This window comes from Falco punctatus (assembly GCF_963210335.1).
Source record: "Falco punctatus genome assembly, chromosome: 7".
NCBI lineage: Eukaryota > Metazoa > Chordata > Aves > Falconiformes > Falconidae > Falco > Falco punctatus.
Window position 1 is genome coordinate 14,223,278 of NC_137587.1, and position 17,184 is coordinate 14,240,461.

At 35.6% G+C, this 17,184-nt stretch overlaps 1 long non-coding RNA gene across 1 annotated transcript in view; it reads left to right on the top strand.

The window, feature by feature from the left end:
- Positions 1-16,758, top strand: part of LOC308067438 — a 32,494-nt gene extending 15,736 nt beyond the window's left edge. The window contains exon 2 of the long non-coding RNA XR_013929600.1: positions 1-16,758. This exon is cut by the window's left edge and continues 10,987 nt beyond it. This is a non-coding gene — a long non-coding RNA (uncharacterized lncRNA).
- The last annotated feature ends 426 nt before the right edge of the window (positions 16,759-17,184 follow it).

The following is a 17,184-nucleotide window of genomic DNA, read 5'->3' on the forward strand; positions in this document are numbered from 1 at the left end:
TTTTCAAGTGAAATTTTCAATTCTTTATTTACATTATAGAGCAATAAACCCAAGGAGATGAAGACTGAAACTGCCATATGAACAAGCCCTAATTTAGTGGCTCACTGTGCACAGGTGTTGAAATGGCAAAAAAATCAGTAATTTTTTCACAACCTAAAGAACAATGACTTACATACTGAAATTTATTACTTAGAGAAAAACTAATAGGCTCTAATGTGTGCAGATAACTTTGGAGTTGACCTGATTTTTTAAAAAAATCAGTTTCGGTTCAGTTTACCAGTCTGACCTTTATATAAACCTTTTGTAATTCCAAAATATTTTAAAGTTTACTTTAGGGACAATTTTTCTGATTTTGGAATTCTCAGAATTGCTTTCCCTTTGATCTCTAGGCTTCATCTTTACTTTTTTTTTAGATTGTTCTTTAAATAAACTAAAGTTACCTATCGTATATGTCTTATAACAGAATTTTGAGACCATGGGAAGTAAGAGCTGGATCAGGTTAGTATTGCCATTGCTTCCCTTAAAACCTCAGGCTTAAGAAACAAAACAGAACTTAAAGAAAGCCTACTAAGCATAGGAGTTTGAACTCTGAAATGACTGTTTCCTTATTTTCTGTTATGATTTCAACATTAGTTGGCTGAACTACTTTACTGGGTATTGAAAAAAGCAATATCAAAGGAAAAATTGCTTGCATTTTTGGAGATAGTCACCAGAGGGCATTTATGGACTAACTCAAGACATATTTCTGCATTCACTATGAGAATGCTGAGAAGCATTCTGAATTATGCTATATTGATATGAAAACTAAATCACTACCTTTAAAATATGGAAAGTTTTGATTTAAAATGCGATTTTACTTACAAAAAGGGAAGAAGGAGAGATGACCAATATAATTTTTGGCTTCTCTAGAATTAATTGACTGTATTATATATGTTGCATAGCCTGAATTTTCACACTACCTCAGAAAAAAATGTAATGAGAAAAGAAAAAAAAGAAGGGAGTAAACATTGGTTTCTTTCTTTCAGCATTTTACAAATGTATCAGATATATATTTGGAGGATGAAACTAGTCCTTTTTAAGATTACTGCAACCGAATAAAAGTAGGGTGGTTTTCTTTTTTTTTAAGATGGTTTCATCTTTTGTGCTGGAAGACATGCTAATTGATATTAAATAGCTGCCTTTCAATGAATATAATAATAAATATTCTAATAAAATAATGAAGACTTTGAAGAAATGGTTAGGGATCGAGTAGTAAAAATTGATGTGATATTCCAAATGTAAGGGTAGGTCCAGAATATAAATTTACTTAAATACTTATAAAATCAAAATTAACCATTTTTTATTATCTAATTCTGTGAATATCCAAAATTCTCTATTTCATGTATGGCTATATATCAAAATGAAATAGCATCTTTAGAAGTACCTTCTTTATCAAGAAAACTGGCTTTTTGGCCTGGCTCTTCCCAAACCAGAGATCTTATCAGCATGAACAGCATAAAATACATCTGCAATCCTGAAAATATATGTTAGACAGGAAACCTTATAAAGTAAATCCTAGCTTTTACAGTAATAACAAATACTGTGGTACCATGATTATAAACTACACAATTATAAATTTTAGTTTTTAGTAGAGGAGTTAAATGGAAAGAAAATTCAGGGTGAAAAATATTAGCAAACTTAAGAGAAAAGACCTAAAGAACAGTTAAAGTACAAATGTTCTCCTTAGGTGGGTATCTGCACTTGCCTGAGTCCAGCATTAGTAGGACTCTGTGAATATTGTTTTAGAAAATTACAGTTTTAAATTTCATATTGTTGTTCTAGCTTGAACATATAACTTTTATTCCACAGAGCTCACAGGCATTGGTAATAAATAAAAGGCTGAAATGCTGTTGAAAGAATTACCCTCTATTTAATAACAAAGAAACCGTGCTTTTTTTTTATAACATGGGTGTATTGGATGCTCTTTCTTTTCTACATTTTTTTTCCCCTTTGGAAATGGTTACGTTTTGTTTATTGAAAATCAGAATTTTCGTATGTATTTTTAATCCAAGGCTTTCAGATTGTAGTTCAGTGGAAGTTCAAAACGTTTCCATACCTTCCATTTGTTTCACACTTCTATGGTACAACCATACTACAGTGGTCCAGTGCCATTGCGTGATGTGTTCAGTCCCCTCTTTCATCCCTTGCTAATGAATACAGATATTCCTCCAAAAGTTCTATACTGGCTAAAATTATTTTAACTTATACAGTGATAATCAGATGTTTCAATTCAGAAGAAACCACAATAAATATATTGACCATGTAACAGAAACACAAAATTGCCATAATCATATACATGAAATCTTCTCCTAATTATAGCTGCAGCCTTCATTTGTATGTTTCTGGGAAGTTTAGAGTTAACACATTTAGTGCCTTGAAGTTCAGGAGAATCCTCCTGTTAGAACATTGTGTGAAATATGTTTCAAAATAAGGGGTTACAACTGACAGTGCCTTCCTTTTCTATTTAACCCTGAAGGTGCAGGTGTTTTCAGCTGTTGTTTCAGTAACAAAAGGAGAGGGGATGGTTACCTTGGAGGTTTCTTCTAAGATAACTACAGACCAGATCATCTACAGTGTTGTATTTAAACTAGAATTCTGAATTACACAGTAAAATGATACCTCCTGTATTGCACAAAACAACCTAATTCGCTGACTGTTAGAATGGCATTACTGGTAGCAGAAAAGAGACACAATTTCTGAAGTGTCTTGATACCCATACATTTCACTGATAGAGACTTTACTTGAACTACATTTCGTGTACCCTTATTCAAAGCATCCTTACAGAGGCCAGGGCTTTAATAGTGTGACTATATTCAATATATAAATAAATTAAATTTAAAAAGACATGGTAGTTGATCTTTTCTTTCTTTGGCCACATAATCTTTCAGAACTGTAAATTATATAGTAATCTCTTATCTAGTTCTGTAAATGCTGTGTGACACCTCATGAAAATAAGCATTATACTTGCTAACTGTTTCAGAGTAACTAGTTTAGGAATATCATAGATTCATATACACATATATGTATGTATATGTATGTGCATATATATATATATGTGCCTATACATGTAAGCATTGCGCATATATATATATATATATATGCAGACAATTGTCAATTGGCATTTTTTTCCTCTTCACTGTGTAAATCCAAGAGGCCAAAGATTCACAGACTTAAGAAATAACCAGAAAAATATTTTTTTCAGAATTTTTATAACACTTATTATTCCTTATAAATTACCTAAAAATGATAAATTTATCATAGTCCTAGAATACTTTTGCCACAAGGGCTAATCACATTCTTAAAGGGCCTTGAATACATGCAGCCTTCAGGTATATCTATCATCTCATGAACCAAATTCAGCTATCACGAATGTCAGAAAAAAGACTTAGTGAAAATTTTGTTTCTCTGTGACATAGAAGTCTGTTGACATAAATAAGTTTTTTGTTTTCCCCAATATTTTTTCTCTGTGTTTTTTTTATAGTTATAATTTCTGCTCTGCTACCTTCTTCTTGCCTTCCTTTCTCCTCACCCCTGCCAGTGATGAGAAGCTGTGGAAGGAAGAGAACGCCACCGAAGGAATTGTCCAGAGAGGAACAGGCTACATGGTTCAGAAAGAAAAGGCAAGATCTGAAGTCTGCCTGGAAGAGAAGCGTGAATAGGATCAGGAAAAAGGAACTGAGAAGACAGGATTGAGCCCCCTGGAACACTGAAAGAAGTCAAATGAGTATGATATGGGAGGTGATGGAGAAAGAGAATGTAGACAAAGAAAAACCAAGGACCAAGGGTTTCTATGACTTGAGAAAACAGTTCTGGTTAGCAGTTTCTTCAAGCCACTGCATTTCCACAAAGCAATCAGTACACTCATTTTCACATAGAAATGTAGCAGGTTATATAAATCATCTGAGATTATCACCTTAACTAGTGATTAACTTAACTGGAGAGACACAGTAACAGGACAATGAGTAAAAGAGATGTAGAATTGCTAGAAGAGAAAAAAGAATGAGCTAGACTGAAAAAACCCCAGTTAAATTAACAGATTATCATTCCCCCTGGGACTGGTGTGGGATCTGATGTTACTAAGCATTTTCATTAATAACACTAACCAAGAAAAAATAATAGTTTTGGATTTGAAATTTGTCAGTGACTCAAAACAGAGAGTCATAATCAAAATGTTCTGCAGAAAGACATCCAGATACTAAAGAGTAAAATTAGAGAAAAGTGATGAAACATATAGAAGAAATCATTATCTGGAAAAATTAGAGGAAGAAAAGGACTTGTTAGATTTTATTCACGTTCTTTGCCAAGGGATAAAGAAAAAAAGCCAAATGCAATCCCCTGCTAGGTTTGGATTAATCAAGGTATTTCTAGAAGAGCCATGTACTTGCTAATGCCATTGCACAAGAAATTGGTAGAATGTTTTTTACTACTATATGTAGTTGTGGTCATTCATAGTCACTGAAGGTAAACTCATAATGAAACCAGTGAAGAGTTTCTTCTGGATTGATTGGGGTGGGTATTACAGGAAGGGATTAATAGGGATTGCCTTGATAAGTGTAGACAGATGAAGTTCAGATAGATGTTCCAACCAATTCAGGAGCATGTATGAACATCAAGAACACCTTGCCTGCAGTGCAGGCAAGCTGCTTAGTGGGTTTTAAGGGCTTGATAAATACAGACATAAATAACACTTGTCTGTGTGATGGCGGCATGTTGGACTCGGTGATCTTGAAGATCCTTTCCAGGAACAACAGCTATAACAGAATATAGACTTTGGCACTATTGGAAACCATGCCTGTATAGGCCTGCAGGTTAACATAATTTTTTCTTTTCATGTTTATTAGATACACAACTGCATGGAATTACACAGCATGACTAAACACTTTCAAAGATCAAAAATAACCCTTACTCTTATTTAAACTCTTAGAGGAAACTGCAAACTGTAAGTCATGATGTTTGTTTCCAGTAAGATGTGCTCTAATCCTCATGATTACGCCATTTCATCACCACCATTAGAGATTTATGGTGGAATAAGAGGAATTTCACTGTAAGAAGTGATAAATTCAGGTTTTTATTTATATTGATTGAAATAAATATTTTTTAAATCTTTTTTTTAATAATACTGAAAAAAGTATGAACAGAAAGAAATTTTGGATGCTATGATTTATGACTTCAGAGCTGACAGATTGGCTGACAAAGATTGGTGATGCTATGGATAATAGATCTGCTCCCATCTGTGGGGAGAGGCACACTGAATGGCAGTTTTGGAACCTCTCTGCTAGACAAAGGTAGTGACAGAATGTTAGAAATATCTGAGGTTGAAGTGGGGAGATGAGCAAGTGAAAGCCTTGAGAGCAGTTATTGTCCTGCTGGTGAGGAAACTAACATTCTTTTTTGATTTTTCTCTGAAGTGTAAAAACTGTCTATGAAAAAGAAATATAAATTGAATTTAAAGGATTTTGAGTGGGCTGATTTTTTTTTTACAGGGATTCTCACCCAGTGGGTCAAAGGAGACTAATATATTAATGAATTAACTCAAACTCACAAACTTTTTCATCAAAGCACCAAAAACCTGCGACTAATTGTATGAATTAAAAAGATATTACTAGATAATTAGACCATTGTTTATGAGTGTAGGAGCTCTGAAGACTAGCATCAAACACCCTGGGTTTTGCTCTGGGTTGTCTCATAGCAAGTTGCGGTGATGGTGAAGACATACCAGTCATTCTGACATCATTGCTACTGAGATAATCTCCTGTGAAGGGGTGCTTGAGGACAGTAATTTCTTAAACACAGAATCACAGAAGGGTCAGGGTTGGAAGGCACCTCTGGAGATCATCTTGTCCAACACCCTGTTAAAGCAAGTTCACCAAGAACAGGCTGCACAGAGTTACATCCAAATGGGTTCTGAATGTCCCCAGAGAGGGAGACCCCACAGCCTCTCTGGGCAGCCTGTACCAGGGCTTGGTCACCCTCATGGTAATCAGGGTTGCTGGAACTTCTCTGTGGACACTCTCGGCATGGCATTCAGCTCACCTCACATTGCTCTGTAAACAGCTGTCCAGGCAAGCCTTGTGTTGTCATCTGTATTCCTTTTCATAGCAATGGGGAAAGGAAGAAACCTTATCACCCCTAGTGTGCTGCTCTGTTTCTCTGCTAGAGGTTGATGCCCCATTAGGGGAGCTGGTCAGTGAAATGGAGCCTTGCATTTAACATCCTAATACATGTACTTAAACAGCCATTAATGAATTAATGCAGCGCATTGTGGTTTGGAGAGCACAAATTGAGGAGTGGGCATACATATTAAGTTTTCTTTCATCTCTTCTGCTTGGAAAAAATCAGCAATGAAACAAGATAGTCAGCTGTGGACTGCATCAACACAACACAAAACATCAGAGCTTCTTTGGAAGTGCTCAGACTTGTGATATACAAAGCACATGCCTTCACTTGCCTGAGAATTGGTTTCCCAATGCATAAAGAATGGTTAAAAATATTTATCTTGCAAGAATGACTCTAATGTGCAAAAACTTACTAGCTCCCACTGTCCGTATAGTTCATTAGAGTTTTTTTAATATTCACAAGTGGAAATATGGGTATGAAAGGACGTATTTCTCAAGCTTCTGTAAATAACTGCATAATGAATAATGAAATTTCACTACTTTGAAAATGTCATTATCTTCTTCTAAATCAATTGCAGATTAGAAAATAGATTTTTTTGTTGTTGTTGAAAACAAATAAATAATGCCTTCCTCATGAATATTTTGCCCATTTCTACTGTTTCAGAAGCAGTGTTGGATGCTTAAAGCATTTGTATTATAAAATAACATTGCTTCAACTTTCAAGCCTGCAATGATAATAATTAATACTTTCTATCAGTACTTGATATTCATTGCAAGTACCAGTAGCATTAGTGACATTGTTAAAAAGTTCCTAATCTGAATGCTGCTGGGATAGACAAGATGCATGATTTTGGATCAGAATGCAGTATCATTTAAACCTGGATTTTCTTGCCACCATTTTTCCTGGCTTCTCCATCAAATGGCGCTTTGTAGAGATTATTTTGGGACCCAAAATGTTAACTATTCATTGGAATGCGCTGTACAAACTTAGAAACACGATAAATGGTATTTTAAGCATAAGCATTTAAAACATATCTGTTCTGTGTTTAAATGTCAGAACAAAGCATATTACAGGAAAAACACCTACAAATGCAAAAATGCAATAAACCCACAAAATATGGGTTAAAAATTTCCATATTTGATCTGGGTAGCAAATTATAGAGAGAGCAAAAACCCCCTACGCATAACCATAGCTGCCAATTCTGGATCTTCCAAAAAGCAAGGGCAGGATACCAAGTACATGATTCTGCCTTGTGCCAAGCAAGCATCTATGAAAATGTCACCTTTATGCAAGTGAAACACAAACCGAGTAGAATTTGCCCTTAAATGTGAGGGGGAAATGTTCTGAAAATAAACAAAATGCTTTTTACTGCTAATTAAAACATGAATCAATAAATATTTTCAAAGTTAAATAATACTGTTCCTCTCAAGCTGAGCACCAATCTGCTGGGCTCCAGCCAGGAGAGAATCTTTTCTAGCATAGTTACAAACAACTGATGAGTGGGGTGGAAAACAGAAACATGAATACAACTTCCACAGTAATTCAAACAAAACTGCATGACTCTTAACGTATCAGTTAAAGGTTCTTTACCCTTTCCACCTCTTTGTATAGTGGTCAGTACAATGCTGGTGAGATAATGACCTACAACGAGCAGTCAGATTACTGGAATTAAGATGTCAGTTTCAAAATAAACACCAGTTGGTTCAACAAAGCCTGCAGCTAGGATTATGTCAGGACTAGGAAGACATTTAAAACCTAATTGAAGCAGAGTTACTGTTTCTGAACAAAAAACATGCTATAGCATCCTATTTTACTGTAGGCTTACCAAACTGCTGTGGCTGATTACCTGAAACCGTTTGCTAAAACTAGCCCAGGAAGATGCTCAAGACACTGCTTGCTTTGGAGGCAGAATCTGATCGCATCGTTGTTTCTTGTCCTCTCAGACTGGATAGCTTTGGTTTTCCCACAAACAGTTTTTCACACGTGGGTCTATGATTAGAGAAACAGATCCCCAGTTGCTATCACCTACTCTTGTGGCTTTGTATATTGATTATGGGGAAACATTCCCAGCAGAGAAGATTTAGCAGGGACAATAAGGGTCACTTGAATTATAGAAATGTAGCGACCAAGATTTCAGAGTTGAACCTGTGATTCTTATGGAGCACCTAAGAGTTAAACCATATCATGTTTGGTTAATTACACAAGGATTTAGCTTAATCTGAGGGAACTGAAAATTCTGTGAAACAGTTTACACTGAACATACTTAGATAAATATGCAACAAGTAGTTGCTTTGTTCTCTTTCTTGCATCTACTCTGAGCATAACAAAGAAATTACAAACCAACAATCCCCCTACCTGCAACTAAATTTTTATAAGAATGGAAAAGGTCTCTGTACCTGAATTGTGGGAACCTCTAATGAACACTATGTTCCACAATAAGCTCCATTTGGATCTCATTCTGTCATATACCATTTTAATAAACAGTTTACGTTATCCTTTAAACAGCACTGTAACATTAAGAAGGCAAAGATTAATCCTTTTATTATCTTCTTTTTTTTCTGGGGCACATCTGCTAAGGCTCTAATCAAATACACGCATGTCACCTGTGAAACTGTGATATAAGTTCCCTAGAAAATGCCAGTTGCCATAGATCTTACAGATGAATACCTGAATAAGCAGTTTTAATTTAAATGCAGATTCTGTGACTTGCAGATCCTGCTTTTTAATGTCTAGGCCCGTGTGGTAGGTCCAAAGTGTTAGGTCTTACATATGTGTACACACTTGAGCCCCTTGTGCCTCTACACCCCAAAAGGTGGTTGTATGCCTGCTACCCTGGACAAATGTATCACATCATATTTTTATGACCATGAAGTCTTAGGCTAAACAACCTCAAGTAGTGGATACAATACACTAAATTTCCATACAAAATATTCAACAGACCAGTATGACTGCATTATAACTCCAACAGTCTTCAGAGTCACTGCTGATAGTATTTTGAGAATCTGGATTTTATAACAGCCCTGATGTTTTAGGACTACTACAGTACTTGAAATTTTACAGTTATTTGATCAGTGGCAAAGATAACAGGGGAGCTACTTCTAAGTATTTTTGCCAGGCATGGGATGAAGGTTTTGGTCCTGTTAAGTGATACTGGACAAATTTATGGCAAGTACAGGGATAAGAGCACTCTGACCCCAGACTGGTTCTGGCCAAGGATTTACCCAGCTACATCTGATCTCTGCTTTTGAGAAGACTATTGTGGACTTCTACCCTGCATTCCAGCCTTCCACTCAGTCACTCTGTCTTGGCTGTCTCAGTTTTGCTTGCCTACAGCTCTCCTACTCCTTTGTGGGTAGTGTGGGAGTATGTATATGGATATTATATATATATATTGAAGCACTTGGATGGTGGGTTTTACAGCAGTTGGATTATGAGTGCTGAAAAATACAGTATGGGAAGTCAGGTGGTATGGATGTGTCAAGAACAGTGAGTGGTAACGACAGTAGTGTCATTGGGGGGGTGTGGAGGGGGTGATGGCACAGCCCGGGCTGGGGGGTCCCTGAACTAACGCATGATTCTGGGTACATTTCTGGAGTGTGCAACCTCTACTTTGGTGTGGTTAACAGCATGGCATAGGGAACAGCCATACAGGAGCACTCTGGGAGGTATAATGGATGGGAAAGCATGTGTCCTGCCAAAATATTTGAAAGTTCTATTTATTACTCCACTCTATTGTAATATGAATGCGATTAAAGAATGCTGAGATCTAAATAATCCATTGGTTAGTGAACTAAAAGATGATGCTTGCTTTCACACTGCAATCATTTACATTCCCTTTGTGGTGGATTATGGCAGGATGCAAAAGAGGTTGCATTATATAAGCATAAAATAAAGAACAGTAGAATTTATAGCAAATAAGTTTGCTAAATCCTGCATTAATGAAAACTTCAAAGAGCCACTGTATTTGCTGCATGGCAGTAGGAGTAGGCTGAAGATGGTAATTGTAGGAATACAGATATATTATTAGAAAGAGCACTACTCTGCTTCCAGCTGCATCACTTCAAACACACTTAATGGTACACTTTACCATCTTTTGTGTTTAAGCATAGGGCACAGGCATACAGATAAATAAGCCTACTGCTCACTCTCCCTTTTTCTTTACTGGTATATACACTACGTGCATGCATGAACACGGACTAAGACACAAAGCATTGCATCACTTCCTATGTAATGCACAGGGAATACTTTATAATTCCCATACGGCTGTTCCTTACTTAGGATTAGTACTTTTAACTTTCAACGCTTTATTTTCTTTAACACATTAGTTCATCTCACTCCTCTAAAATAGGGACAAACAGAGAATGAAGTGTGATCTGATGGATAAAATAAAAGCTGGAAATGAGAGGCCAGACTAATTTTTTGTGCATTATAGAATATTCATATGAAAACTTAAACAAGTAAAATCAGAGAAACAGTCCTTTCCCAACTCAAGGGAATATGTTGTGAACATAAGTAAAAGGAAGATTTTAAAACATTTACTGTTATAGTGGGCCATATATGTTCTTCAGACAGAGCTATAGAATAATACCTTGGAGGTTATAAAAAGAGACTATACATACGAAATCAAACTCTTCTAATGCTAAAACTAATATAGTTCAAGCACTGTTAATTCAGCCACTTCATGCATGTATCATGATGCTGTTTCTTTACTTGAGCCTATCTGTCTTTGTACAGTCTGCCTCTTTTAATGAATGATTAGTTATTCAATATTTGACTGGTTATTCAGTGTGATCTCTCTTTTTTTTTTAGTATTCACCACAGTATTACAGATTTCTTCTTCAGAATTTTGGTATGCTTACTACAGCATCTGAACACTATAAAAAGTTAATGAATTTAGCTTCACAAAATTCTGTGAAGATAGATGGTGTTATTATCCCTGCCCTGTGGGTGAGAACCTGGGACATAGAGAAATTATTGGTTTAACTGAAAAAGATGAGGCCACTCTGGAAGAAATAGAATAGGATTGTCTAGTGAAAGACTCCGTTGTAATGCCTCTATACCAAAGTATTTATTGCAGTATGTTAGGAAATATCTTTAGTTCTTTTAATTAATTAACTGAGAAAACAAACATCTCATGTTTTGAACAGTTACTAAGTTAAAAAAAAAATGGACTTTCATGTCTAGGAGAAGACTTCTAGAACTATGGAGTTTCTGATATTAGAAGTCAACACAGTTACTATTCTTTATGTGGACCAACCCTGTCCATGTATGAAATGACTGACTTCATACCTACTTACTAACTTTAGAAAAGTGAGAGTCACAGGATGCCTGTTTTCATCCCTGATTTAGAACATAGTGATGTTCTATTCTGCCTTTGTGTCTCATTCCTCTCTTTCTCCTTGCTTTTCCCTGATCACCCCCCAAATTCCACTTCTCCCTTCAGCTCTCCTTTTGCAATTATCCAGTACCTTCATATGGATCCTTCTTCCCTCTATAAATATCTTGCCCAAGCTTCTGCTACCTTCCTCCACTTCTTGGCTATGTTTTTATATATTCTGTGCAAACGCTTGCTTAGGTCAGGCCATACCCACCTTCACCCACATTGTCTTTAAGCCAAAAGGGGACAATACTCAGAGATCTGGAAGGCCAGGTTCTGTCCTCATTTCCCTTCACTGTAGCAGCAAAAATGATTGCTTGCAAAGGTAACTTTCCTTGTTGGAGATGGACTGCACAGAGACAAGAATTCTGATTGCATGTAAACTCAGATGTTTTTTCACACTCTTGTAACTATTTTAATCTTACGCCAATTTCAATGTGTACATCAAGTGTTCATTACCTGCAGCTCTTGACAGGACCATGAGCTATTCTGCACTAGAGCATCTGAACAAATGAACTACAGTAATTTTTTGAACATGAATCAAAAAAACATAGGGTTTGGGGTTTTTTCCTTCCTTCTATTGATTTTAGAAACATCAGAATTATTTTGCATTATTTTTTTAAAATATACACATGCATGTATGCACACACAAATAATTAAATAAAAGTAGCTTGAAGCAAAACACTGAAATGTCAAATTTCACATAGAAATTTGTGTAGAGTTCAGGTAGGGTTGTTAAATTTTAGCAAAGCTAGAACATGATGAAAAAGTAGTTCTTGTAATGGAAAGAATCAACTTTAGTTCTGGGTGTACTACCTGGAATCATGCAATTTAAGCCACTATGTGGATTCATCCAGGAGAAAAATCCTCAGGCCATTCCTAGTCCTCTTTTCTTATGCTTGAGTAGAGCTTCTTCTTGCAGAAAATAATATTGGACCTGCAGGTTAACAATTCCAATATCATTATCAAGGCAAAGCTTGTTTGTAACATTGGAAACTTCACTGTCTTGCATTGCATGTTATCAATCTATGTCCCGTCTTCCATGCCAACACTTTCTGACAAGAAACTTTTCTATTTTATAATTATAAACACATTTTAATTAACATTTCCTGCACATTAACTGACTTAGCTATAGATGTTTTAAAAATATTTTAATTGTAGTTTTCGATCTTCATTGTTATTTCTTCAATGACAATTATACATTTTGTTTAAAATATTTACCTGTCAAGCCAAACACATTCCTGTCTATTGACTTGATTGACATCTTTTGTTGTTGTTAAGTTTAAACCTCTCGGGGTTGAAGAAATATTTAAGAGGCTTAACTGAATAATATGTTCACCAAGAAACATGCATGTTACATTTTTCTGAGACAATGAGCAGGTTACCGGGCATCCAGAAATCATCTGCTTAAGGAAAAAAAATATAATAATAATACTAAATGAAAAGTTTTATTTATGGCTGATTTTCCATGCAGTTGATCCGAGCTACAAAAGAGTTTTCAAAGCAAGCTACCCATTAGTTTTTAATGTAAAACAACTTTTGCAATTAATCCCTTTACCTCTCTTGATATCTTTCTGACAACCTCCTAATCTCTTCAAACTGTTGGTTAAAAAGTGCACCACTAAATCAGCCTGTCATCAATTTTGTCTCTCACCACAGTGACTCAAAGAGTTGCATCAGCTAGATCATTTAAAGAAACCACAACTTTTTAAAAGAACATCTGCTGCTGTAATTTATAATGTATAACATAATCTCACATCCAAATTTGACAGAGTTTGGTAATGTCTTCCAATAATAGGTTGTGAGAGATTCTGTCCTGGGATGCTGCAAACAAAGCAGCAATAAATTATTAAGAGATACAACCACCAGTCTAATAAGAAAAAGAAAAATAATCAATCACTACTTTGAATACTGACAAATCTGATGCCATGCAGACTCTTTTTTAAAGATGCCTGTTTCAATTTTAAGTATGTACTGGTTTCTCAGGACATAATTTCCTGAGATTAGTGAATATGAATGAAAGTGCTAAGTGCTGACAATTTGAATTCTCACTTCCTTTAACACTCAAGTGCTAAATATTGCCCAAACTTTTGCTAAAATGTTAAGTATCTATCTTTTTTTTACTAGTAAATTACCATTGATTTGAAGATCTGACAGCTACAGCCATAGTATAGTAGGAAGAACAGTCAGTCTATAGGAGAAGTAAATTTCATATCATGATGAGAAAAAACATCCAGTTCTCACAAGGAAGCAAACTGCTCTGTTTCTGAGAGAGAGAGAGAGAGTAAGTCAGTGTGGGCTAAGGCTAGGCAGAAGCATCAGAAGAGTGGAAGTACTGAGGGCAGTGAGCAGTAGTCTGTACTGATACAGTGTATTCTTGTGTAAGTTTGGAAAAGGAAAAAAGGTCCAAAATGAAAGCATTTCCAGGGACAAATTCTCCCTAAAAGTCTGTCACTAAGTCAGTTACTATTGTGAATAAAATTCATTGTATGGTTTTGTGTCTACATGCTCCGTGCACAGATATTGTAAGAAGAGGAAATTGGGGATAGGAAGCTGGTAGGAGATTTCCAGAGATAAAGTGGATTTGATAAATACTTAAGTTGCATTTAGAGAACTGCTATTAGTACCATCTGGGAATGAAAATATTGGTTGCTATCACGCAATTGCACTGGAACATGGGTACCTTTTTGCTAGCTTCCCGTGAGCAGTCTGGTATGGAAAGTCGCTTTTGATGCACATGAACAATAATGAGGAGGAGGAAAGGGGCTGGTGGAAAGCAGGTTCACAATTTTTAATGGAAAAGTTATCCACTCAGCAACAAAGGTGGTGAAGTTCCCAGTTTGAAAGTACTTTACAATCAGAGGCCTCATCAAGAGAGTCATTTTCAAAAAAGCACCACACTCCCTCATTGCAAATGAATAAAAAGCTGAGAAAACAAGCAGAGAATAAAGCTACTCTCAGCCTGGGGTTGGCTCCGTAGTGCGGCCTGAATCAATCCCCATCCTTTTTTATGCAGAGTGCACTTACATGCTGATGTGATGGCACAGTTTTGTACAAGAGGTCCCAGGTTTGGTAACTTAAAAGTGGCTTATACAGTTCTTAAAATACTTTAAAGGAGAAGGCATGTTGTCTGTAATAGATACAACTGTATACTGCAATTATAAAACAGCATTTCTACCCATTAGAAATAGAATCTTATTTCTATTTTTGTAGTGTTGATTTTAAAGGAATTATGTTCTTTTATAGAATCACTGGATCATTACTCATTTTTATCTTTACATCATAAAATAATGTAAAAAGAAATTGTGTCTTACCAATATGACCTATGCAGCAGATTGTACAATCTTCATTTTCCAGGACTTTGTACCCTTAGGACAGTGTCAATAATCCAGTACTATGATTACATTCAAATAAAATTATAAAAAAAATATATTGTGTGGAACTAGAAAATCTTGGTTCCATTCATTCGCCTCCTCTTGCTTGAGATTTTTAGGCTTTCCAGCGCTTCATCAAAACACTTTTTTAAAATTACAGTTTAGTGTCTCTCATATTTAAATGGCTTCAAAATTATGCTTGAAGAAAAATACAAAATATTGCGAAGACTGTAACAAAATGGAAAAAGTGTCATCACAACTATACAAGTATACTTTAATTTGCATTTCTGGAATTCATTTTCAAAGAAAGTTATCTTTTCAAAATACAAAATAGGTGGCAAATGCCCTAATTAACCATGAAGCAGGTAGTACACTGGTGGATACCCTGAACTGACCGTCTGCATCTCCTGTTTCTTCATATAATGCTATCTGACAGGTCAGAATATAAGAATAAGAAAGAGTTTACTAGGGGGGATGAGAAACTGACTTTATCACGTTACATCAATATCCTGACATTTTGCTTCCAAACACGATGCTGAAAATTGACTGATCGATTAAAAGATAAGAACTCTATTAAAATCTTTCAAAATATCCATCTTTTAAAATATCCATCTTTTCAATGTGGCAGTACAGTACCATAACATGACACTCCTACATCGTGATTTTGATGATGTATAAATCAGATGATGACAAACAACAAACGTGTTCCTCACGATGCTCATAAACCTTGGTTTAGGAATGCAGATAGTCAAGAACTGGCAAAGACTGTGTAAACTAGCAAAGATTAATGTACCATGAAAAAGAATAAACTTTGTTTATCTACTCACGTACTTCTGCTACTAGAACTAAAAGATGCATGTATTTTTTGAGGTGGTCTGCTTTCTGCTTGGAGCTTACAGAAGCATTACTCATACCTTCACCAGAAAACATGTTAATAGTCTAAGGGTGAATTCTAGTGCATCAGATTTGTGGCTACTAGTTCCTAGATTAGTTACTACTATCATTATTATATTCATCATCACCAAGAATAACATAACATACAAAAAAACCCACAAAAAGCCTCATTACCATAAAATCTACCATTTATTTACCATTAATCTATCTGGTATATTGGTGAAGACCAAATCACCAAACCCAAATACCATTTTTGGAATTCTTTCTTTTTAGGAACTTCATATGCACAGAAGTCATTATAAGGACTTTCATTAGAAGTAAATTCCAATCCTAATTTGTACCTCTGTGAATCTAATTTTCTACTCTATTGAAACATTGTAATTTAACAAAGACTGAGGAACAGGCAGTGAAGATCTGTTGCTTGAATGTCATCACCCCTCACACCCTGGTTCCCTGAGATGGCCCCTTTTGAAGATCCTGCTGTCTTTCTGTACTTGTTGGATATCCATTCCCTAGACCTCGTTGGCTTGGGTGATTCAAGCTGTCAAGTGCTCAGACTGTTCAAATTCCCTGAAGTGCTCAGCCCCCACTCAGGCTTTTAAACAGATGACTATTTCTGCTTACCTATAAAAGCTTTTTTTTCCAGAAGAGAGTCTTCTTTCAGTCACACTAGTTAAAATCCAGCTATCTCAACTGACTCTAATTAAAAACAATGTAAATAGCAGAATCTGATTATTTACATAATTTTCAATCTGTGTTGCAATACAGAATATTTATGGTGGTAAAAATAATGTCATGTTCGTGCTAATAAATCAATAAATCATACTTTCATTTTCAAAATGATAATTCTAAAAAAATCCAGTCTATGCATGGGCAGAAAAGAATATTTGTTTCAAATTTTCTCATAGAAACTATTGCTGAAATCCCATAATCCATTTCTATCTTGATAATTTTTTTTTTTAAATGATCTATTAAAAAAGGGAAAATATTTCTAAGATAATACAATGTTAGTGTCTGGCCTGGGTGGTACTGGAGGACATACAAATGAACTGATGGCATGTGACTGGAATTTCGCCTTTCTCTGAAATGTCAGATATGGGTTATTGATGGGGTAATATTTACGGATCAGTGACTCAGTGTTATATTGCAGACCTTGAACAACTGAATTTTGGTTGAAAAATCCGGAGTTGAAATTGTCAAGATTAACAAGATATCATTGCTTTACAAAAACAAGGAGTGTATGTCCATCTCAGGAATATACCTATCCCCAGCTAGTCCCTCATACGACCTCCTTGTGATATACCCTCCTTGCAAGACACCTGCCAGGGCTCTTTCAAGTCCTGACATAGATGCCTATGAAAGACAAATTTACAGCTCATACAC